The following is a 27,065-nucleotide window of genomic DNA, read 5'->3' on the forward strand; positions in this document are numbered from 1 at the left end:
AAGCAAATCTTCCTTGTGCCCGGCGAATCGAAGAGAAGGTTCTCCTGCGAAGAAGACTTGAACTTAAAGATATATAATAAAATGAGTTGCAAAACTGGTATGTATTGTTTTTTTAGTTATTAATCACTTAAAATAGTTCAAAGAATCCAAATAGAGTTTCCTATCGAAATAATGTATAGTTTGAAGCTTTTTAGATCAAGTAAACATAATTTATCCTAATTCTGTTAAACGTTGTATTTGTTAAACTGTTTAAGCAGGAAGTTGCTCTCCTTTGCTCTTTACTAAGGCTTTTTGATTTGTATTTTATATTATAATGACCCTGATAAGTGACTTGAGTTTGTCTTATTTGATCTGTTTATTACCTTCTTCCGAGAAGGTGCCAAATTATATAGAGTAAGAGGGATGATAGCATTTAATATTGGATTGGATCCTAAAACAGATTATACAAATTTGGGGGAGGGGAGCAAAGAACCCTGCTTTTCTGCTACAATTTCCTATATCCTCTTTCCTATATAGTCCAGGAATATTTCTTGACTTAGTCATAGCACTTTTTCTAAAGATCATAAGTAACTAAACTGGAAGGAATAGAATATACTTCCATTAATTTCCTTAAATTATTTTACTTAGATTCCAAGCCATCAAATTTTGTCCTACTATTTTGTATATCCAAAGATGAGAATTTTAAAGTGCTGTATAATAGTGACCTTGCTGAAGCTAAACAAGAACAGGCCTGAGCATTGATTTGATGAGAGATTTAAGAATCTTGCCTTTGCCAATGCTTTAAGAAAAGTTGGCTCATAATTAATAACTCTAATTACAAAAACTGATGTATTTCATAGAATACATTGAGTGTTTCATTATAAGAGACTATTTCTATTTTCTTTTAGGCAAAAGAAAAAAAGGGACCACGTGTAATCTTCAATATTTCAAGATTTACACTGCAGACTGAAATACAGTCCAGCATTCTTAATAGAAGTAGGTTCTAGAATCCCTTAATTGATTTTTTTTAATGGAATCTGATCCATAGATTGCCGATAACTAAGGTGTTATATTGTTATACAATTTAACAGATCCTGAGTTACCTCTTAGAAGTATCTCATTCTGGCAAGAGATGAATTTAACCACAGTTCTATAAAATTTCAGAAAGTGAGAGATGTATGGTCTCTTTATGGAGCAATGAAAAACAAACACACCATGATAAATGACTACTTGGACCTGAAATGCCTCTATGTTTATTTCTTGAAGTTTTGAATGCTTTTAGATGCTATATTTGCTGCATTTTATTGCAAACAACACTGAAATAAACGAGACAGCAATATAAGATGTTTTTGTTCTTCAGGTAATTTCAGCACAGAAGTACTAGAAAGATTCAACTGCAAAATTTTCCCATAATTTGAATCTTCCCCAAGCAATGTTGGGAAAATGGTAGTCAATGCAGCTTACCATGGATAATTTAGGCTGCATTATCCCAGTGAACCAAGCATTTGCTTCAACATTGCGAACAATATTTTGTTCTAATTTTTAAATGAATGGATGGCCATATAATGCTTTGCTCCTGGAAAAAAAAACCTGAAAAAGGTAGGCTTAATTTTAAATCAGGTACGTATAATTATATATCTTTTGTGGGAAAATGGATTGTTTTGAAAGAACAGTAGTATTAAGCAGCATTTATTGACAATTTGTCATAATTATTTGTGTCAAGGACAAATACAAGTAGTCTTCAACTTACAACAGTTCATTCAGTGACAGTTCTAAGTTAAAACAACACCGAAAAAATTTGACTTATGACTAGTTTACTAATGTTGCTAATTTTCTTCTCAAGAGTTGTCTTATCCAAGTTAACATCCAAATGAAAACAAACATGCACCCTTAAAAATAGCCATTTGTTAAATGTTGTGAACCCTGATTGGATTTTTTTTATTTTTTGGATCCAATTAATTGCAAAAATGTTTTGGTACCTTCTTAATTGAATCTCTGGTACTCTCATTAACCAAAACCTTGAACTATTGCTGAATTAATGATTATAGGTTGAGGACTACCTGTAACAATAATAAACAGCACTGAGCGATCAACTCATCAGGGCTATACAGTGTGTAAGATTTGGAGGAAAAAAATTTTTTAGAGAGATTAATTTATTTTTAAACTGGAGGAAGAAAGATCCTTGAGATACATATACATATATACACCTGCAGACAAAAATAAGGTGACAGATTATCTATCTGTCTGTCTGTCTATCTTTTACTTTTATTTATTTAAATATATCTGTTGGCAGTTTCTTGTCTTTTCCCATGAACATATTGCAGCCATGGAGGGTAGCTATGTGAACCCAGAAAAAGAAATAGTTCCCATAAGGAGTTGCTGGTAAGTAGCCATTTTGTTCCCCCTTTGAGCCCAAAGCATGGCACAAGCCGGATTAGTGATAGCAGTTAAACAGCAGTGTGATAGAAAAGCAAACATTTATTTTATGTTATAAATTTATTATAGAGTTGGAATTATATGGGCCGATTGTAAATGGCCTACAGTAAAACTCTTGACATGCCACATTTTGAATCAGGTGGTTTTTGATCCATCTTTAAAGAGATTTAAAAAACACCATTAATCAAGTTCAGTTACAGTTTATTACAAAATGTGTTTAGCAATCTGCTTTTTTTTTTCCTTTTCAGTCTTGGGAACCACATTTTTCATTTTGCTTATTTAATGCTAATTTACCTTACCAGGAGTTGCTTGTTTTAATTCTAATAATTTTTATTGTGTTATTTTCTTTCAAAATACCCAGTTCTTGTTCAATGCACAAAAGACACAACTATCATTGTTCATAAACCTTTTCACAATATCTTTAAGGGGAGAAAATGGTAAGGTTATAATGTTATTAGAGTTTTTATAAACTTCAAAGTCTAGCATATCTGGCAGTTGTATTTTACTAGCTTGATATAAAAATGCATGCATTGAATGAAATACGTGGAATTGATCTAAAAGTATATATTTTTGTATTGCTGAAGCAGGCTTTTTAAAGAGATGTTTTTATATTTTTAGTCTCCTGCTAAAGTTGGCAGAAAGATTCAAAATGTTTTCCAAAATGCAAATATAGGATGAAGGGTTATCTACCCTTGGTCTGTTTTTGGGCAGGCATAAGAAATATTTATTTTGAGGCTAAGGGTGTAAGAATGATAAATATATTGTTTACAGAGTTGAGGCTAATATGAAAAAAGTATTGCATTGTTGCAGTTACAAGTCTGAGAGCTTTACTATTGATAGATGATTTTTCTCTTGGTTTTACACCATACTGAGAAAAAATGCTAAATGTTATTGACAAGTAAATGGAAAGATCTTAATCTTTTGATTTAAATGGACATCTTCAGTTCTCTTTCAAGTGATAAAACAATTTCTAAAACAACTCAAATATACTTGATTGATAAAAACATATTAATGAACCTAGTAGTTGACTTTCATATTAGCAACATTTTTTCCTAAATGAAAGGTTTCATCACCATCCAGTATAACCTTTTATGCAGCTTATATGAAAATAGAAAAGCAGATAAGAATATTTAATTTCAATAATTTTAATCTTTCCATGACTTTTGTAATTAGGGGGGAAAGCCTTTCTGTTATAGCAAAAGTAATGATTTTTAGTAATATATTTGAGAATGAAATAAAAAGCCTACACTTTATAAATGCTACATGTATTTTTTAAATAAATCCTGCACATTGGAGGCTAGGGGGCACTGTCTACATAACTATTTCATTTTCTTTTATGTATCGGTTTATCATCAGACCTTTGCAATCTAACAAATGAATGTTTATGTTTTGCTATGCAAAATACAGCATACATTCCTACAAAGAACTCGATTAAAAACTTTTTATCTAAGCCAGTGTATTCCTCTCAGGGATCCATCATTGCTTAAGACCATAATCACGAAATTATTAATGGAACTCGTACTAATAACCCATAGCAAATGCAAGCTTCACCTGCCTTAAAATCATGTAATTACTCTTCATGCATGTTAGTGAAAGAAGTTCAAAACACTTCAGTGAATCGTAGAAAAGCATTTCATTCTGGAGAGAGCTCACAACTACTTTCCTTTAAAAAAAACAACAACAAGTTTTCCAATTGTCACAGTTTTATTGCTCATAATCTCCCAATTACGATAAACCTGACTTTTCTATTTAGCAGCTGCTTCCAATGTTTTACTCCTTTTTCGTGCTTTTTCCACATAAACCATACGGACACTTCTTTCCTATTTTTGGATGTTCATATTAACATCTTAGAAAATAGGAGCTGCACAGAATGCTTTCCAGCATGGTGGTCAAATTGTGAGGCAGTCATTGAAATGAAAATAAAGAAAACAAAATGAACATTTTCATGCTTTGAGGAAAAATGACACAAATTTAATAATCAAAAGTATTGTCCAATCTGCAAAATTATATGCGATTGTCTATATGTCTTCTGGCTAAATTTACCCACAGATGCTTTGTTGTTTGGTTGCAATAGACTAATATGATTGCCTATTTTCTGATTAAAAAGATTTATTTACCCATACCATTCACCTTAATGATCTGCATTTTATTCTAAATAACCATAAAAAATTCCTTACTTGCCAATATTTGGCAATAAAAATTAGTTCCTTATGTTGTAATGCTCTTTAAATATTTTTTATTTTAATATAAAGATTATTTACAAAATTTTCTACTAGTTATTTGTACAATTTTTGATGCTTTCAACATCTAGCTTTTAACAGAACATTTTCATATTTAGATGATAAGGTTGAAATATAATCTCTGCAATCTGGGAGATTAAATAGTTAATTAAAATCTCAGATAAATATATGTTGATTCATTTTGAGGATAATTCTTGTCTTGTATATACTTCCTAATTTTTTCTTCATTATTATACTTGTGTTCGCAATTAATATTTCCACTTACAGTTTATTCTTTTCCTTTTTTAAAAAAGGTAGGACTCACTGCTCTAAGTTTCAACTTAACATAAAGGAAAACTATTTCCAGTATATAATGTGTGTGTGTGTAATGTATGTATATGTATATATGTATATATGTATACTGGGACGCGATGGCTCAGTGGCTAAGACGCTGAGCTTGTTGAGCAGAAAGGTTGACGCGGTTCGGATCCCTAGCACTGTGCAACGGAATGAGCTCCTGTTACTTGTCCCAGCTTCTGCTAACCTAGCAGTTCGAAAGCATGTAAAAATGCAAGTAGAAAAATAGGGACCACCTTTGGTGGGAAGGTAACAGCGTTCTGTGTGCCTTCGGCGTTTAGTCATGCCTGCCACATGACCACGGAGACATCTTCGGACAGTGCTGGCTCTTTGGCTAGAAACGGAGATGAGCACCGTCCCCTAGAGCTGGAAACAACTAGCACATATGTGTGAGGGAACCTTTACCTTTATATATACACTACTGACTAGACCAAGGAACGGTATACATGGTAATCATTTCTCTTGAAATTGCATTTGAAAAGATGTGATTAATCTTGAACAAGATCATTGATAATGAACAAAATAATTATTTTAAGGTGGCACTATGTGAACCAGGGATAGTGCATTGCTAAGATGTGTGCAAACTTCCAACCTTATTTGCTGGCATAAGTTTAATTAGAACTTTCACTGATTCTTCTTTAGTTGTTTGCTGTATTCTACAGATATTCCATCATTTCCTGCCATTTTCTGGCTTGGCAGTGCTGATCCAACATTATTTTTTGGTGTGACAAGTTTTTTGTAAGTAGCTCATGTCTTCTAAGATATCTTGTATGTTGCCATCCCTAGTGTACAGAATCATAGTACCTTTTCCATTTTTACTTGACCATCTTAAATTCGAAAAAAAGGAAGTAAAATGGAAAAGGTACTGTAAATAGTATAAATAAAGTATTTATTTATTGTTTCTTTTAAGATCATTTGAGGTTACAGTGGTCTTCACTCATTTCTCCTAAAGTGAGACATAGCAGGATTTTTGACATATAATCCCCAAATTCTCGTGCACCAGACTTATTTATTTTGTATGTGTATTTTATATGTATATGTATATATGTACCTTTCTAAATATTAGTTTGATCAAGTAGAATAAGATCAGTACATGCAATCTTGCCTCGTAAAGCAAGGATTTATTTGGGATATATTTTCTCTCCATCTCTTTCTGTTTTTTCAACCTGTTCCAATTCAATATCCAAATTCCTGTTGCGTTTGAGAAGCGGTATATCTGGACATATATAGTGGAGCAATGGAGAATTCTGTTATTTGACACTCTCTAAATTTTTAGCAGTAGTCTGCTAACAGTACAATATTTGCTTGTGATTTTCTTTTCTTCGTTCCCTGTTCTCTTCTCTTTTCTAATAATGTGACTTTGCCTACCAGTTGCTGCCTAATAGTAAAATAAAATCCCACATGCCAATTTGACTACAGTAAATTATCCAGAAGAGACTGCTTCTGTCCCATTTCAAATTGTCCCAGTAAGACTGAGACACCAATACCATTTAACCCACCAGCACGCTTCTCTCTGTAGACAAGTGCTGCTATTTGTATTCCTGAAAGAAATTGTGTGCACTTCAGTTTTTACATAAATAACATATGGGTGTTTGTCAATAGTTTCAGATGAAAAGAGTGACATTGCTATATATGTGAAAACTCTTTAGTTCACTAACAGGCATTCATAATGTTGTTTAAAATATTCTAAAGAATAAATATTAAGGTAAGTGTCCCAATTTGGTGTTATGTTCCTGTACTTATCTGATAGAAACAACTTCTCTTTTATAAATGTTACTTCAGTGGTATAGAATAAAGTAACTGTTAGGTGTGAAGGCAAGCATTAACTTATTCTTGTATGAATTAATTGTGGGATGTTTTGCTCCTTCCTCTGTTGTGATTAATTTCCTAGTTTGTAGGAAAATAATTATCAATTTTGACAGGTAAGACCAGCTAATAACATGGAAGAAGTAGCAAAATCAGTGTACAAGGGAAAAATACAAGCATGAGAAGTTAAATGCAGAATTGTTCATGTAATACCAAACCAATATTACAATCACATTCTTTGTAGTTCTTCCTATAATCAGTCACTCCTGCTGCAGTCTTTTTTAGATCAACATCAGTTGTAACTTGCCTATTACAAAGGTTTGGATTTAGTTATTAATTATGTGATTAATGTGCAAGTGCATGTGAAGTAATGGTTTTGTGATCATCTTTAAGATTACAGCCTTTCTAACAGTTGAAAGACCAAAGTCAACTCTGAAACTTTAAGGAAAATTTGGTAATGTCTTAAGATGTGAATTGATTGTGTTCTGTTCTCTATTTTTTTTTTCCTCGGGTGAATGTTTAGAATGTATAATAATAATCGTGAATTTTACACAGACCTTTCCAAACAAAACAACCTGCTTTTTTGTAAAATGAACACATGATTAAGTTCTCATAATTGATATTTATGGTTATGTTGCTTTTCCTATTTGAGCCTTCTCATCATTTCAAATTACTCACTTTTGTCTTTTTATAAATAGTATTTATATTGCTGGTCTTTCATCTTTGAGGATGGTATAGTTCTGTTTCCTCTGCAAATATCAATAGATACTAAAATTCAATCCTTGGTTTAATTATTTTGAACATAAGGGACAAGTTCCAGATGATTCAAGAGTAGTTACATAGTTGAAGATTTGTTTACCTATTGTTTCCTACAGAATAATTGATACTAAATGGCTGTTCTTAAGGTGCAAGATCTAGTGTGTAAGCACATAGTTATATCTTTTTCTTTCTAATTTACTAAACATGATTCAATTTTCATATAATGGAATTGTGTATTTAATAGAATAGCATAGTTGGAAGGAACCTTGGAGGTCTTCTAATCCAACCCTCTTCTCAAGCACCATTTCAGTCAAATGGCTGTCCGGTCTCTTTTTAAAAGCCTCCAGTGATGAAGCACCCACAAGTTCTGAAGTCTGGTTGATTATTCTCACTGTCAAGAAATTTCTCCTTTGCTTCTAGGTTGCTTCTCTCCTTGATTAGTTTTCATCCATTGCTTCTTGTCCTGCCTTTAGGTGCTTTGGAAAGCAGGTTGACATCCTCTTATCATGTCGCCTCTAGTCCTTTTCACAAGACTAGACATAACCAATTCCTGCAATCGTTCTTCATATATTTTAGCCTGCAGCCCCTTAATCATCTTTGTTGCTCTTTGTTGTGGTGTTTATGTATATTCTATGCAGATTACCGTACTATCTTTGGACTCATAGTTATCACTGTCTTAGTTGTATAGCTGATGATGATTAAATGCTAATTAAATGGAGGCAGGACGGGCTGCAAGTAACATAGGCAATTTCAACTAAACATGGGAAAATTCCTCATGTCTTTAAAATCTAAGTGTTTTTAAAAAGTAATAATAGTTGTTCCACTTTCAGAAATCAAAGAGAAGTCAAAATTTGACTACATTTTGTAGGTGAGATCATAAAGAAGCACTAGATGACTTCTCACTCTGAACCTTTCTAGTAGGTTCTCATTGTAATCACATTTGTAATCTAATTTCATTGTTCCAATCACAATTCCTTTGATAGATGGATTGGAGTATAAGGCACCTTCATTTTTATTGCTTCTTAACCAACTAAAAACACTTTTTTTCCACTTAGCACACTCCAAAACCCTATGGATGTTTAAGAGGAGAGTTTTTTTTTCTTTTCTTCCTCTGAAACTTCAATTGATAATCAGGATGCTGAAAGATAAGCTTGTCACTTAATATGGTCCTGCAAAGCAGATTTACTGTAAGAAGAAGAAATTAACTTTTAGCTGATGGCAAAGTTATCCCATTCATCCTCATGAGACAGATTATCATCTCATCATCACAGTATCTGAGATAGAAAACAGGAGAAAAAGGCAGAGTTGCACAAAACTTCCCCAGATTCATTAAAGAAGAACATAGATTAATCAAAGTACCTAAAAATAACCATAAACATACAACAATATGTTGTTTGTGTGTTTAATATTTGTTTCTAATGTGTCTTGGATTTTCCTTAGGGATGCATTAAAACATGTTCCCTTCTCTTCCAGTGAAAAAAAATAGCAAGCATCAGAACTTTAATTTGTAGTTTGGATTGATTTTTGCAATGAAGGAAAATTACAGCTCCAGCTTTATGGGCTATTATGTCAAGTCAGTATATCTTCAAATTATTTTTCATACTTAATATGCATGCTATAGAAAAATAGTTTATGTAATTAAAAAATTAAGATGGGCAGATTCAAGCATCCTTTTATTTTCATTTCTGTCTATAATGCTAGGTTGCATTAACAGAGGGATAGAATCAAGATCACAAATTATTAGTGCTGAGGAAGTATTAGTACTACTTTATAAAGATTTAGTAAATCCACACTTAGACTACTGCATCCAGGTTTGATCGCCATATTATTAAAAGAAAGGTATCGAGACACTGGAAAGATTGCAGAAAAGAGCAACAAAGAATAATCTGGAGGCTGGAGTGGCCAAGCAATGGTTGAAAATTAACCAAGGAGAGAAGCAACCCAGAGAGAAGGAGAAATTTCCTGACAGTAAAAATAATTAACCAGTGGAAGGGGTTGCCTTCAGAAGTTGTGGGGGCTCCATCACTGGAGGCTTTTAAGAAAAAACTGGACAGCCACTTGTCTGGAATGGTATAGGGCAGTGATGATGAACCTTTTCGGCACTGAGTGCCAAACCGGAATGTGTGTGCATGGGTGCGCGCTGGAACACCAGAAACCCAAAGACCAGCTGACTGGCATGCAGATGCCTGCTTTTTTGGTTGTTTTTTGGGCCGTTTTTCAGGCTTTTGAGGGGCTGTTTTCAGGCCGTTTTGGGGGGAAATGGCCTGAAAAAGACCCCCAAATGGCCCCAAAATTTCCCCAAAACAGCCTGAAAACAGCCCGAAAAATAGCCTGAAAATGGTCCGAAGAACAGTCTGAAAATGGCCCGGAAAATGACATATTTTTTCAGCCATTTTTCTGGTGCTCCAGCACCCACGAAGACCAGCTGGCTTGCGCGCGTGCCCATAGAGCAGGCTCTACGTGCTACCTCTGACACGCATGCCATAGGTGTCATGGGTGTAGGATCCCCTGCTTGGGCAGGAGGTTGCACTAGAACACCTCCAAGGTCCCTTCAGACCTTCAGTTATTCTTTTCTGTTCTCCAACTCCTAAAATTCCTCTGTCCTTGTTTTCGGCTTAGATATGAAAACAGTGCTTCAGTTCCTTACTTGCCTATCAAAATCACTGGATACTCTGATCTGAAAATTTTCATTGTTTCCCTTAGCTAGAGTTACTTTTCCAGTTATGGGAAAGATAGATTATTTAGACGCTCAGTAACAAAAGCAATCTAAGTTAAGAAGAAAAGGTTCACAGTAGAGAGTAAGACCACAGTGTCTTTCAATTGTCATATTGTTGAGTTCTCAAGTATAATAAAATCTGCTTTGTTTTCTCTGTACACTGCCCAAGTCTGTCCTAACATTTTTCCAATAAGCATTGGATCCTCCCATGCTATGTAGCATATTGGGCAGCAAGGGATCTCCAGTAATGTCAGATTTGGGTGAGTAGATCATCATCTTCCCATGTGATGTTTAAAGTCTTTAAGTCTATGAATATTCTTCGCCCTGTATTTCAAGGGTGTCATTTGGCATCAAGGGGATCCATCTCATTGCCATCTTGGGACTTCAATTATTCTTCATATGAAGTTTATGACCTGCAAATCGGAGTCTCTTGAGTGCTACTATGTTATGTAATTTGCAGGAGAAACCCTTTTGGAGCACTTCTTCATGGTCAAAATATTGAATCTTTACGATTCAACAAAGGCATCTTTGGAAGGTGTCAGGCAGGGGTGGGATACAACAGGGTTAACTACCGGTTCAGGATTTACGAGCTTCCCTGCATCAGCAGCTGCCTGCAGAGAAGCAGCCTTTGAAACAGCCCCCTTTTCTTGCTTTTCTAACTGCAGCTGTGCCTCGTTCGGCAGCTGACGTTGAAAAAAATCAGGAAATAAAGATCAGGTAAGAGCCCAGGTGGGTGGGTGGGTAGGCAAAAACGTCAACAGACATAGAACCGGTTCTAGGTCTGCTGCTCTTCAGAGCTACCAGTTCTACAGAGGTGGACAGAACCGGAAGAAACCCACCCCTGGTGTCAGGTATCTTATTAATACTCATTGATGCCTTCTAGGTCTAAGGGGCATGAATACCTGTCAGTATCGTTAGAGGCAAGCAAATGGAATTTGTATCATTTTTATGGTCCTAGAAATGGCTCAACAATTTAAGTACAGAAATCTTTAAATTAATGTTATATTATTTTATTAAAACTACTTTTCTGGTAATGTTTGTGACATGCAAACACACCCACAATTGGAGAAAGATTATTGGTGTTATATAAATTATAATAGCAAACATTGTTTTCCAGTAGATTATTAAAACCCCATTACTTATTAAATTAAATCCAAACTTGATTATGTTGTCCTAATTTGGATGTTGTAATTACTCTTTAAGGCAAATTCAGGGTCAGATAACAGTGTGCAAGATTTTGAACTGTCTTGTTCTGCCTTGTTCTCCAGACAATTCTCAAGTGATGATGAACAAACCAAAATGTTTGAAAAGAGATGGAAGACAAAAATGGTTGCTGGAATTCAAGATAATATCTTGACAATGAATCTGAGAGCAGTCTTGGGATAGATTCAGGATGCAGCTAGAACTCCCAAAGCTGGAGAAATAGGCAGTAGTCTGTCACTTATTTTTGAAGATGTATCTGCCCCAGTAAAATTGCACCATCTGAAACTCAGTTCCTCTCTTTAGAACATATTTGAGTTGGTAGCCACACAATAGGGTATGTAAATTGATGCTTACAAATAGACAAGAGAATTTTTTTTTATTAAATAAAAGAATGCAAGTAATAAGCCTATAATTTTCAAACAAAATTACACCAGCTTTTCCTAAGTAAAATTTTACAAATATATAACACAGCAGTTCTTAGCTAAATTTCTACGCTTAATTTCTGAATAGAGAGGTTTTAGACTGGAACATAATTCCCAGCTTAATTGGATCTTGTAGCATGTGTGTTCTCTTGAGTGCTGTTGAGATTTATTTGGCAAATTCTATTTGTGTATACATAGAGGAAAGGTGAATTGCTTTACAAATTATAGTTTAGTAAATCTTAAGTTGCCATGTTTTTCTTTGTTCACAATCTTTTTCTTTCATCTGTTTCTTTGGACATTGATACACAAAAGCCACTCTTAAAGCAAAGCATAACCCAATTATTATAATTTTTAAAACAATGTATTGGGTTTAATGAAGAACAGACTTGAATTGATTTTCGTTCCTTTTCTTATCTTTGTGTTTTTGATGTACGAATATGAAAGATTATAATCGTAAGTTATGTGTCTTTCTTTTTTCTTTTTTTTTTGAAGAAGTTTTAAATGAGTTCATGAGGTTTCCAGGACTTGTTTCTTGTCACTTCTCCATCAGCTCAGTCCATTTAATCCAAGCTTCTCAGCTGTATGACTCCAGCTCCTGTTGTGAGTGATCGGCCTGCTTGAGTGCTCTCAGCTTCTCCTGTCACATCACATTTGCATAAAAGAGGACAGATAACCAAATTTGAGTGCACAAATGAAAATGCTAAGCGCCAAACCTGTCACAGTTGTTGTTCAACTAATTGTGAAAAATTTGATTTGCTAGCTTTTTGCTGTTCATCATGTGGGCCCCCATCTCAAATTTGCTGTAGCTTTCTGCTACTATGCATGTACCTTCTAAACTATATGCACAAGCTGGTCGCCCAAGGGATTACTTACCTCTCCTACTAGCTTTTAATGTTGCCTCATCTACTTGACTAAATTAGGCCACCATGGCAAACAAACACATAATTAAAAACCTGGTAAGACAACTGCAGACACATCCTCTTAAATTGATTTTTTTTTTCTTTTGTAGTTGTGTGCTGAAACCCAGTTGCTTCTCTTCTTCCACCCCTCACTCCTCTATCTTATGTTATTTTGAAATAAATGGATTGTTTTCCCTCTCTGAATTCTGAATTCCAATCGGCTTGACTTTATATATTATTTTCTATAGAAGTGTGACAGATCTCTTTAAAGCTTTAAGTCTCTCATCTCCAAAATGTTTTTTTTTTTCCTATGAAAAATACAGCATAAAATGGTTATGAGTCTGCAAATTTCCACATGGTACTATTGATGTATTACCGGTACTTTCATTCATAGTCAGCTAAAAGAGATCATTGCCAATCTGCTTCTTTGAGCAAATTTTAAGGAATGCTGTTTTCATATTGCTATGTTCTATAGTCAGAGTCTTCATTACACCTTCCTCAGGAAACATAATAAAACAGCAGTCACAAGCCCAAGAAGACTTACAAGTATGTTCAGATGGATGCAAGTTGAAGTTCTTGCCTTGATTACCTCACATTTTAATTGAGTTCATTATGTGAACTGAATCCACTGGACATGTATATATGAAACATGTACAAATAATATTTTATCTGTAATTGCTAATTCTAAGAATATTTGGTAAGTAATTCAGTGTATACTAGATATATGAAGCAGGTTTCATCCTGTCCCTTGTGTGTGTGTGTTATAAGTTAAAATTAAGAATTTTTAAAAACATATTACTTTGAAAGGGTCTGGAGGATCTCCAGGAGTTGCCAGACCATACTTTTAAGTACAATGCTATAGAGAATATGCAATGTTAGGGAAAAAACACCTTATCTTTTCCTTATAAGTTCAAAAACCCATGCTTAAATGAAAGAACTTAATTAAAATGGAGATATTATACCTGTAAGGGCTGGATTTTTAACTGTTGTTCAGAGACGAGCGATGCCATCATTTGAGTTGTGCATGCATCCATTTTTCCAGCTCAGGTAGCAGAATTTTAGTTTCCATAATGAACTGAGTTTCTGAAAGCTAATCAGGTGTAAGATGGACTCTATTTTTTTCTTGTCCAGAGTATGAAATTGTCCGACAGAGTGTTTGCACAGAACTGACATAAGATATGTACCAAGTCTAGCAATCTATTTAATTTTTGAACAAATATTAGTGGGAAACTGTTTTGTTCCGTTCCCTTAGGTCTCAAGCCTGCAGTTTCCTCTTACCCTCCTATTAGACAACTATTGACATTTGATTAACAGCAATGCTTTCTCTCGCTTCCACTAGTACCCCTGTGCGTTGTGTTGCGATTTTTCTCATTTGCCCCTGTCCACTTGCGCAAATATTCTCCCTCCCCAATGCTTACTCTCTCTGACCGAGTATGAAAATGAAAAGCCTCCACACACACACGCAGCTTGATTGCTACGGAGACTATGACTGATTCTTTGTTAGAAATCTACTCATGGTTGGAACTCTCTTCACTGGTTAAAAACTTGGAAGTTCCACACCAAGTTACATGGAAAGTTTGCTTGCTTGCTTGTAAGTAGCTCCTAGTTAACCTGACCTGAAACCTGGTCCAACTGGCTAGACGAAAATGGTAACATGACAGTATTGTTATGAAATACAGGTCGTTCTTGACTTCCAACAGTTTGTTTAATGACCATTCAAAATTACATTGGCACTGGAAAAAGTGACTTATCGTATTTCACACTTACGGTCGTTGCAGCATCCCCCTGGTTATGTGATCAACATTTGGATGCTCAAAATTTGGATGCTTGGTCACTGGCAGGTACTTATGAAGGTTGCAGTGTCTTGAGATCATGTGATGGTCACTTTTTGCGACCTCCTGAGGATGGGGAAGCCAGATCTGATGAATCACCACCATGTTACTAACTTAACAACTGCAGTGATTCGTTTTAACAAAATTTGTATGGAAATTTGTATTGCAGTCATTGACCAGAATGCAATCAGAATGTTGTTGTGCTGGTGTTCTACTTCTAGAATAAAGCTTTACTATTTCTCTCCTGCTATAACCCTGTGTGCTTAATGTGCTGTTATGATGGGCTTATTGCAGTGGTGGGATTCAATTTTTTTACTACCGGTTCTTTGGGCGTGGCTTGGTGGGCGTGGCAGGGGAAGGTTACTGTAAAATCTCCAATCAGAGGTGGTGTTTGCCAGTTCTCTGAACTACTCAAAATTTCCGCTACCGGTTCTCTAGAACTGGTCAGAACCTCCTGAATACCACCTCTGGTGTATTGTAACTTGGGGGAAGCAATTGATGGAAAAACAAAAACTGGAAGTAGTTTTGATTATACTAAACCTCAGATAAATCCATAATCTACCTTCTCAGTATTAATTACAATGTAAATCTTTGGCCAACCCTAGACTGGATTCCAAGGGTTAAATCTACATCTAGTTAGCTAAATCCAACTTAAATTGGAATTAACAACTCATTTGAACCTTGTCCTAGTAATTTCAAAGGCATCCATATTCAAATAACTTAAATTACAGGTACCATAGTCCCTAACTTAAAACCATTCATATAGTGACCATTTGAAATTACAAAGGCACTGAAAAAAGTGTCTTACGACCGTTTTCCACAGAACCATCATAGCATCCCTATGGTCACAAGATCAACATTTGGACCTTGGCATCTGGCTCATATTTATGATGGTTGCACTGACCCAGGGTCATGTGAACTTTCTGACAAGCAAAGTCAATGGGGAAGCCAGATTCACTTTGCCATCGTGTTATTAAGTTAACCACAGTGATTCACTTAACTAGCAAGAAAGGTCTTAAAACGGGGCAAAATTCACTTAACAACTGTCTTGCTTAGCCATGGAAATTTATGGATCAGCTGTGGTCATACGTTGAGGACTATCTGTACCACAGAAATTTATTGACGTGCTAGCAGGAATTAGCACTTAAGATTTTTCTGGAAAAAAAAGAAGGGTTTCTACAGACAATCCCATTCCCATTAGAAGTTCTGAGATCTTAGCCCTCCAACAAACATCAGATCTTCCACTTCAGGAAGTCTTACTGGGTCCTAATAATTTTCTTAATAACTCTAGCCTCCACTGAGAGGATGGTTTTCTTTCCTCATCCTACAACTCTTCTGATATCAGGGAATCTGCTGTCATAGGAACAATCAGCTGATTGCTAGAAAACCTTTTGGGAAATACATAGTAAAGAATCTACTCAAAAACCAGGAAGAAACTTATCTACAAACAAAAATTACCAAAACTGAAGTGGCATCCTTCAGTCTCGAGACGATAGTATCATGCTCTGAAAAGAGGTCCTAAAACAGCATCTAGTGTAGCTAAAAAGGCCAATTCGAGAGTGGCAATCCCTTCCACACTGAGGACAGATACAGTCTGTCTCCTGTCTAGCCCCAGATTTCCCTGGTTCCGGGACTGCCTCTTTGTCTTGGCCTGCCAAATGAGTGTCTTTTTGAATTGAAGACAGCCAGGGATGGGATTCAACCGGTGTTACTACCGTTTTGGTGACTAAGTTTTGCTACATGCGCGTGTAAAAAAAACAGCTGTGCCGCCTGGACAGTTGGAAAACCGTGGGTGCACAGCGTTTGGAAAGTCTTTTTTCCTGCTTTTTCAACCTCAGCCGTGCCGCGCAAAGCAGCTGAGGTTGAAAAAGCAGGAAATAAAGGACAGGTAAGAGCCAGGGGTGGGTGGGTGGGCCAAGCAGCAGCAAACTCAGAACCGGTTCGGTGTCTGCTGCTCTTCAGAGCTACTGGTTGTGCAGAACCAGGCAGAACCAGTAGCATCCCACCCCTGAAGACGGCCATGATGCGTCTTTAGTCTCCAAGCTGAACGATCAGAGGTAAATCACACCACCAAAATAATAATTGCAAAAAAAAAGATGGAAGGGATGTTGCATCTTCTGTGTCATTTTGTGAACGTAATAATGTTAACTCATTAGCTCACATGGCTTAATATGAATTTGAAAAATATGGCATAACTCTGATAGCAAAATTACAAAGTACTAATCCAGCTATTGGATAAATCACAAAACCTTTACATTTTTAATCTAGTACACACATTCATGGATGCTGCTGTCACAAAGATTTATATAAAAACTTATCCAATGATCTGGGCTTACATTGAATTTATTTGAAAAGAGAATTTTATTAAGCATCCTGTTTGAAGGGATATAAAAAGTATGCAAAGATTGTATTCATAACAAGTGTCCTCTTATAAAAGTTTGACTTGGTAAGGTTTCTTTGTTTCAAGTTTTGCTTGGTTTGCTAAATTCCCATTTTTTAATAGTATCTTTAAAAATCTTGAACTAACTTCATGATTCCCTTGTTAATCACAGCTGTCGATTAAATGCTACACTAAGAGTAAGGGATAGTAAGATCGATTTTATTTAAATCACTCCCATTTTTGTCAATTGGGAGAGCTAGATAATAGGCCATAGAACCCAAAGCTTTCCAGCTTTCACAATATGCAATTCAAAAATGACTGAGCCTCAGACTGAAAAAAGATTTTAAAAATGCATTTGTGCTTTTCTTAATTGAGGCAAGGGCATCCATTTCTTGGAGTTAATATGTGCATAGTTTGGGATAAATTCTGACCAGCAGGATCTCAGGATGATTTGGAAGAATTTAAACTTTCTACAGTGGACTTTATAAGGATGTGGTTGGATCACGGAGACACTCAACAATAAAATAGCAATAGCAATAACTGATTAGACTTATATACCACTCCATAGTGGAAAACAGCACTCTCAGGGTGGTTTTACAGAGTCAGCATATTACCCCCTAACAACCCGAGTCCTCATTTTACCGATCTCGGAAGGATGGAAGGCTGAGTCAACCTTGAGACGGTGAGAATCAAGCTCCAGATTGTGGGAAGAGTTAGCCTGCAATACTGCAAATTGAATTAGTCTCAACATGGATAAGAGGTTGTTTTTATTCTGTTTTTTAAGTATTTTTATGGCTTCCCTGGACAACAGAAGTGAAGCACACCCTATGCTGACCAAGAGGATCCAGCTACTTACATCTGTCTTTAAAAGCACTGAAGTAAAAAGGAGGTCATCATGACCCCATCCAAACCAATGAAATATTTCTTTCCAGAAAATACTTTTCCAGCTGCCCTGTAATTGTAGAAACAGAAAGTAGCTCACCTAGTCCCATCCATCCAGCAGAGGACTTCGGGATTTGTATGTGTGACAGCCATGAACATCGCTTCTACACTTCAATAAGCTGAGGTTTGCTGAATAAACCACAATTGGCTGGCTTTGTGATCATAAGCTATAAGTGATTGTTTGAAATTATAATGCATGGATTATAATGCTTGGCCATGCCAAGGCAAAACAAGCCATATGAGCACAATGTGTAAACCCAAATTGTGTGGGAAGCTTAGTATTATCTATCCATTGGCTAGCCATTTTGAGAGTAATTTGTTCAAAAACAGAACATCCATCTTCAAAGTAAACTCTGATTGCTATTTAAATAAATTCCAAATTCTCAGGCATATTATGGCAGGAAAGGTGGGGATAAAAAGCTAAACTTTCTTCTAGGGGCCTTACTTTCAGGAAGAGAAGAGTATGAGGCTATTCTGGGAGCTATGGTGGTGAGTGGAAGCCTTCATTAACCTAGATATTAATTCAAGACAAAAATATGAAGGCATCAGATTGAGAAAGGCTGAAATAATATGCTAAATTCCTCTCTCTTTCCCCCTCCTTCTCCCTCCATCCCTCCCCCCCTCTCTCTCACACACACACCAAGTTTTTAGTGCAAGCTTTTTGCAATTAGCAGAGCAGTTCCTCAAGAACTTTATTGCATTTTTCAAATGTAGAAAGAATTCTCTTCCCAAGCCATCCAAAGGGCTATTGATGGACTCTGTCTGAAATAGCAGTCTGGATTTGAATCCAGCAATGCCAAAGGGCAAACAAGCTCCAGCACTACTTTCAGGTTCGAGACAGTACAAGGTCAGAAAGGAGGAGCTGAAGAACCTCAAGGTACAACCTTCTGATCCATCTTTACAGAACCAACATGGTCCCCTGAAGAATCAAACCCTTGCATGACATAGATTTGTAGACTCGAGTAACCTCAACAAGACAGTCAACTTTCCTCTCCTCTGAACGCTTTATACTACCATAATGTGAAAAGTCAAAAATAATTAATATCCTGTCTCCTGTTCTGCGAAAGATGCCAAGTTGGTCTTACCACTTGACATCCTGGTCTTGAAGGTAAGAAGTTGTAGCCTCCTAGGTGTCAGCTTTGGAAGCCATAATGAGATACGATGCTTCCCACAAGCTTGATGCCGCCACAAGCTTGAGAAAGTGGGAAGGGGGTGGATTCAATTGAAGCTCTTAAGTAGACAAAATTAAATTCTTTTGTTGGTTCAAGGTCATTGAGTATGGCACAGGATGAAATTAGGATCTTACTTTTGGACGGATCGTGATTGGGCCCTGTGATGTGATGACGGCCAAGGTGGGATGGATTTGTAGTTTGGGAAATTGTAGGAAGCCAGGAAACTTTCAGATTTGGGATTCCACAGATGTGTCAGTTACTATCCTAATAAAGGTATTTTTGATATATGTTTGTCTCAGAGTTACTGATTGGAATGGACGGTTGCTGGAACGCCTTATTCCTTTGGCTAGAATGTTAGTTTGGCGAGCTTTAAGGCTTTCTCCGGTTACAATAGAGGTGGCATGCGAAGAGGGATAAAGAGACCAATTAACCAATTTTTCTTGTCTATTCTCACATACCCAGACATGTTCTGTACAATCCCCAGTTTTGATGTATTATTTTAATTAATCCAAGTCTCTGATTTCTGAGGGGAGAAAAAGCAGGTTAGCAAATGTAACAATGCTCGGGAGTTTCTTCATCGTAAAAGACACATAATTTCAACCATTTAATAAGGTAGATTTATTCTGGGTAGTTTAGTTTGCCCATGCACTCAAACAACCCTCCCCAAAGACAACATTAAAAATGTGATTAGTTAGCTGCCATCAATAACACAAAATAGTAAAACACTCTCTGAAGGGACAGCTTTGTGGAGGGCACTGCACAGTGTGTAGTAAAAATATATGGCCTAATAAGTTTACATTTGCAGGCTCATTTGTTAAAACTCTTGAATTTCTAATTTGTGTCGGAAAGATAAATGGATGGCGCCTCAGTAAAGTGTGAGATTAATACTGATAGATGGGGATTCAGTTTTTTTCCTAGGCTCTGACTTCCATGCAACCCAGTAGGCAGTTCAGGGGAAGAACCAGATGTAAATAAAAAGGACGGGCATTATTTACATTGGTCAACACCAATTACTTGGGGAATTTTCTTTGCAACTTTATAACAGCAATGGAAATTATTTTAAATTCATTTGATAATCAAAGATTTGGCCAGCATGAAGTCCACTAAAATGATTGACGACTTCTTCTTCTTCTTCTTCTTCTTCTTCTTCTTCTTCTTCTTCTTCTTCTTCTTCCTCCTCCTCCTCCTCCTCCTCCTCCTCCTCCTCAACCTGAGATAGGTAGATGTTGACTAATGGTGATTTTGTCAATGCAAATGGTATTCAAGTGGTGCTCCTGATGTTTTTAAATTGTGCTCAAAGTGGTTATTACTATTGATATTATTTTTGTTTTGTTTGGCACAGTCATTCTTTTTCCTTTCTTAACAACAGTTGTTAAATCTGGAGTGTTATTATTTCAAGGGCAAAATGCTCTTTGCAACACGTTTGTAGGAAAAGTACAGGACCAGAAACATAACATGCTTAAAATAAGTCCAATTATGTTTAATCTCTTGATCAATAGATCTAACTAAAAAGGATACGTGAGTCTTAAGCCTACATGTTGCCTTTTAAATAATAGTGAATTATAGGAAATACACCAAATGAAGGACAACATACAGTTTTTATAGATATTTTTTTTGTCAGAATACGATTAAAAATACTGGTATCCTAATCTTTTTCTGTTCGGTTCCTATCACTGAATATACATTAAACTGAAAACGATTATTCATCAAGATTAACGGATTAATAAGAATGCAAATTCATGTCATTCCAATCTAAAGCCAATGTCCTGTGTTAATATTGATTTTCTACAGAAAACTATGAAACGGAAGCCACATCTGTATTTTATATTTTAGATGAATGGTAGTCTGTTTATGAGAAGGCTGGGATATATAGTCAAGGTTTATAAACTCTTCTAACAAATCAATTTGAAGAATTCTGAATGTTTGAGTCACGTTTCTTACTTACTGCTTATGTCTCATCCATAGGTCACACGACTCTAAGGATCACAATGCTTCTGCCTTATATCTAGGCCAACTCAAACACTGATGTTCTTGTTACAAATTGCCTTGAAGGCAGTTTCTTAATGTAACCAGTCAGAAAACAGGTTGGATTTCTAAGGTTTAATTTCTCAGACTGATGCCCTTAACTTTTACTTTACAGTACTTAGGAAGTAGGATGGATGCAGGCAATCCGATTAAAATGTTCCAACTTCCTTTGGCTTATATTTAGAATATTGCTCTTCATTTTTGCATGGTGACAGGCATTTGCATTTTGCATTGCGTTCAGCACATTGCATTCAAACCTGCATTGATATTCCCTAGGAAATAATTTCTCCTTAATTACGAAAGCACTAACATGAATGAGCAAGACGAACTGTATGGTGGCCCTTAAAAAATGGTAACCAACTATAATTATACAAAAGACAGAACAAAGTAAATTTATTTAATTTCTTGAACAAGCTTATGGATTTCTGACAACTGAATTGCTCAACAAGAGAGTTTTGGTTAAGTACTTTGGGTGCTTCCAGGCAAGCCTTTTTTTTAATATAACATACTGTATTTCTTTCACATAATGTTATGTGTGGTCCAATTGACATTTTATGCTGATTATCCATATGACAATCTCATATTCATATTTCTTTGATTTTTCTTTCAGAGATGAAGACGGTATCACAGTATTCAGAAGTACTCATTTTTCTGTCTTAAGAATTCCACTAGTTTTAGATCAAAGCTGGCAAAACAAAATTTCTATGGCTATTTTTATTTAAATGTGCCCATTCAGGAAGTATTGCGCAAATATTTATGGCATCCATCTGGTTTCCCCATTGTCAGAAGGTCACAAAAGGGGATCACATGACCCCAGGACACATGGGGTCATAAATAAATATGAGTCAGTTGCCAAGTGTTTGAATTTTGATCACGTGTGTCAGAGTTCCAGCAAAACTCCATTCCACCAATAACTCTGAGACAGGCATTTCTCAATGGTTCCTTTTATTTGGATAGTAACTGGCACAACTGTGGAGTCCCGAATCTGAAAGTTCTGGGCTTCCTTGCAATAAGTAAAAACTACAAATCCGTCCCCTGCACCCATCATCACCATCTGTCCCAAGTTAAGACTTTCTCTCACTTATGCACAAAACAACCTGACCTTGAATCAGAAAAAGAATGTTATTATATCTAACTAGACATACTCCAATACATTCCCCCCTCCCTCTTTCCCAGTCTCAATTCTGGCAGCATGGGAGCATCGGATCTCAATATGGCTTCCAAAGCTGACAACGTGATCATAAGGATTCTGCAATGGTCATAAGCGTGAAAAACATTCATAAGTCACTTTTTTCAGTGCCATTGTAACTTTGAACAGTCACTAAATGCACTGTTGTAATTTGAGGATTACCTGTATAGCAGTATTTTGGATTGTCATGGATCACAGTTTTAGCAGGATGAACTGTAGCTCATATTTAAAAAAAAAATAAAAATTAAGGAAGTATTTTTCCTTCAACTAATTGACTTTTGTTTTAAAATTAAATTGGCTAACTATTTCAGTAAATTAAAGATTTGGATTCTGTTCTATGGATGACACTCAACTGGATCAAATCCTAATTTGACTATCTTAAATGAATGTACAAGGCAGGATTTTTCACCCATATTTTTTCATGTATTTTTAATAGAATATGTTATTTCCGTGCCTCCATCTGTCACAAAACAATATAATAACTGGTTCCAGAATACAATATACAATGAAGGATGCTTAGGTGTTAGTGCTGGGGCCAAATGAGAAGAACATCCTTGTAATGGAAAGGACAAATTGACTCCATAGCTGACCATTGGATCAAGAGCCAGTTGATAAAAATGTAGCACAACTTTTCCATTCAGCTAAGAAAGAAGAAGAAACACTCTGATCTCAAGCAGCACCCAAAACATCTCCTCATCTACTAGTTTCGTCTTCGGTTTACATTGTGTGTTTGCATATGTGTGAGTTATAAGCCTAGGGACAAAGCTTGCATTTATATCTTGAATTATGTATAACACTTAGTCCATTTAAATGCTCTAGGGGGGGAAAAACTTCATGCCTTTGTTTAATACTGTTAACAAATGACACAGAATCTGAGCTATACAGTAGGTTCAGATCTATCAGTATCAACCTTTTATATACCTGCTGCTCTGAGTTTTGACACATCCTCTACCTAAAAATTAGCAGCAATAAATATTGCATGACCTTGCCCATAAAGGAGAATATTTCTAACTCAGGAGTGAAATGAGGGGGATCTTTGGTGCTCTCTGAGTTTGGTTGTTTTCTCACAGATGTTTCATTACCCAACTAGGTAACATCATCAGTGCTAACACTGATGATGTTACCTAGTTTGAGTAACGAAATGTCTGCAAGAAAACAGCCAAGCTTGGATGACTTGCTTCAAGGAAAAGGTAAATATTTCAGATCTACATATATAAGAGATCAATATTGCTCGATTCTTAGGATGAGCTTTAGCAGAAACAGAAAATAGGTGTTTCAGGAAGACAGATTCTGGCATGTCTCCTTTCCTGTAGTGTAAGTCCATGGACTCATTTGATTTCATGATTTTCTACTCCACATTAGAAAGCAAGAAATTGAAACAACTAAGAAGTACCTTCCAAAAATTCATATAAAAAACAATGCAATCTCATAGGCGTATTGACTTCTATAAATTGATCTTGCAGTCTATAGATAATTAAAGTGGAATTAACATAGCATACCATATAAAGTTCCACCCGGAGTTATCCTTGAATTCCATTGTGAAAAGAATATCATTGGATCTTCCTTTGTGGTAATCTTCTGCAATAAATCTGATCAACTTTGCCTGGTAATCAACAAAACAATGAGTAAGCAAATTAATGCCCATTCACAAAATTACTACCTCCAGTATAAATTTGGAAAAGCCCCATTATTAAGATTATATTCTTAAGAATGCTGAATGGAGATGTTGCTACCTTCCAGGCAATGTCACATTTGCCAATTGTATAACTTCTCCTTAAAGAGTCTTTAAGGACCTTCTCTAATACATTCTTCAACTGCCTCACCACAGATGGGAATATGGGCCATAAAGCTGAGACACTTTACAAAAAGAAGCTAGTTTATAAAGCTAGGAACCTTAAGGTCTAGACTGAGGATCGATATAATCCCATCAGTAGCTGTTGAGTGGCACACTGACACCAGTCTTTCCATTTAAGACCTGCAAATAAATTGCCAGGTTGTCCAATAATTTGAGGGGATATCATAAGGACAATCTATTCTTCAAAGCTCCTGAAGGCAGGAGAAGAAACAATGGATGGAAACTAATCAAGGAGAGATCCAACCTAGAACTAAGGAGAAATGTCCTAACAGTGAGAACAATTAATCTGTGGAACAGCTTGCCTTCAGAAGTTGTAGGTGCTCCATCACTGCAGGTTTTTAAGAAGAGATTGGCATCTATTTGTCCACAATGGTATAGGGTCTGGGGGTTGGACTAGAAGACCTTCAGTGTCCATTCTAGCTCTGTTATTCTGCATTCTGTTTATTATTTAGATTTCAGGTGTCTGGATACGGCGTTCTACAAAGTCATGTCATCCTGAAAGATGCAGTTTCATCATAATGCCTGGAATTAAAAATAAAAACAGGATAAAAGTAAAATGTGGCAATTTCTGAGAGTAGTATGGAAATAATGGTGATATGTCAAAAAGGACAATAAAATGTTTTAAATGCTAATGTCTCAGAAATCAAGGGACAGAAATACCAAGAGAGTGTCGGGAAAAGGTGAGGCTGAAGTTGTAAGTGGAGAAATATTAAACTGGTGTAACTGGAATAATTGGTGGGGGGTGGGGAATCAATATTGTTTTCTGTGGTGGAGAGGATATCAAAAAGCTTTGCTTTAAATGTGTCTGGGAAGGTGTTTTGTAGAATTCTGAATGAAATGGCATTGAAAGTGACATTGAGAAAAATTTGGGAAGAACAATGTGGCTTTTTAGACCGGGTGCAGACTGGATCATTGAGACACAGTTTATTATATTCTTGTTGATTTAGAGATGGCATATGGTAAGGCAAGTAGGCCTGAATTATGGAATATTTTCCATGACTATAAAATGTGGTGAGCATGGGTGAGAATAAATAGAATGTTTAAATCCTATGCAGGGATCAGACAAGGATATGTGATCTTGGTTACTTATATGTGACCTTGGTTACGTATTGTGTTTGCGGTTAAATGTTCTGTATAAGGAGTGCTTGTGGTATACCATAGTAAAGGTATGTTGAGTGTGGACATGAATGTACATGCACTATTTTTATCCAGGTGATGCTTTATTGTTGGCTAAGAACAGTGGTGGGATTCAGCCAGTTCGCACCACTTCGGGAGAACTGGTTGTTAACTTTCTGAGCAGTTTGGGGAACTGGTTGTTGGAAGAAATCATTAGGGCAGAGAACCGGTTGTTAAATGATTTGAATCCCACCACTGGCTAAGAACCCCAACCTCTTATTTTGAAAAGTGAAAAATAGGAGAATTAAAGGCAGGGAGGGAATGAAAATGAAGATTCAAAGAACTGATATTTGACAGGGAGAGAGAGAGAGGTGGGGGGGAACAAGCCAAGATGAAATAGAAAAACAAAAGAATTTCCCATGCCAAAAGAGCTGTAGTAGACCACTTTAATGAGCTGCAATATCCTGGGAAACAGCTGCCAAACAGAGTGAACAGCACTTGGCTCTGGGGATAAATAACCTAACATGGCATTTAGAAGCCTCCTATTTAAATTGTTCAAAATAGTAGTTCATTACTTGGACCATCCAAGAAAGAGGCATCTCTATCGAGATAACTAGCTTAAAAAAAAGTACTATCTTGTGAAATATATTTGCCTTCCTTTTTCTGATGATGATAATCTCTCCTAGCACAGTTTATTTTATCTTCTAGATAATGTAGTAATAATATTAGAGGCAGTTTGGTGTTGTAGTTAAGGGATGAGGCTAGAAACCAGAAGATTGTGAATTCTACTCCCATGTGAGACATAAAGCTAACTGAGTGATATAAGATACATAATACTCAATAACAGAGGTGGAAGGGACCTTGGAGGTCTTCTAGTCCACTCCCCTGCTCAAGGCCATTCCAGACAAATTGCTGTCCAGTCTCTTCTTAAAAGCCTCCAGTGATGGAGCACTCATAACTTTTGAAGGCAAGCCATTCCACTGGTTGATTGTTCTCACTGTTAGAAAATGCTAGGTTGCTTCTCTCCTTGATTAATTTCCATCCATTGTTTCTTGTCTTCTGGCACTTTGGAAAGTAGGTTGAGTCCCTCCTTTTTGCAGCAGCCCCTCAAATATTGGAATATTGCTATCATGCCACTCCTAGTCCTTTTTTCTAGATATACTCAAATCTTGCAACCGTTCTTCATGTGTTTTAGTCTTCAGGCGCTTAATCATCCTATTTGCTCCTCTATGCAGGGACTTCCCCAACCCTCATTCCTCAAAATGTAGTAATGTAGTTAATGGAGAGGTTAGGAAAAGGTTTCTTCAATAGATCCAGAAGGAAGCATGTTGCTTCTTTCTTCAGCTATGATTGAAGCTGAGATACATATCTCCATAATCAGAATAACTTGTTTTGTACAACTTTATGTGCAACGTTATTTCTGATCAATACAAATTATGTGTAAATGCATGATATGCTGTGGAAATAATTCACCACTGGAAAGTGTAACTTTTGAGTATGGTACTGATTCTAAATTAGATACATCCACAGATGAATAAATTATTCTATTTTTTTTTCTTGTGTCTACTAACCTATGCCGTCCAATGTCTATGGTGTTTCTTAATCATCTGAGTCATGGTACCTTTTTGAGAAAGCACCTTTGGGATATGGCCTCCAATCCTTTTTGGTGAGTTAAGAAGCTTTGGAATAATATGGAGAATATTTCTTCTTCCTCTTGTGCCATATCCACCATCAGGCATTGGCGATCATGTTGGCAAT

At 36.2% G+C, this 27,065-nt stretch overlaps 1 long non-coding RNA gene across 1 annotated transcript; it reads left to right on the forward strand.

Moving 5' to 3' along the window:
* The first annotated feature begins 121 nt into the window (after positions 1-121).
* On the forward strand, positions 122-25,662 carry LOC148130596 (uncharacterized). The gene is made up of 3 exons (XR_015749931.1): positions 122-975; positions 1,340-21,187; positions 21,758-25,662. It is a non-coding gene; the product is annotated as an uncharacterized LOC148130596 (long non-coding RNA).
* The last annotated feature ends 1,403 nt before the right edge of the window (positions 25,663-27,065 follow it).

This window comes from Notechis scutatus, chromosome 5, assembly GCF_049901735.1.
Source record: "Notechis scutatus isolate UNSWTSFEM ecotype Mainland chromosome 5, rNotScu1.2, whole genome shotgun sequence".
NCBI classification, from domain to species: Eukaryota; Metazoa; Chordata; class Lepidosauria; order Squamata; family Elapidae; genus Notechis; species Notechis scutatus.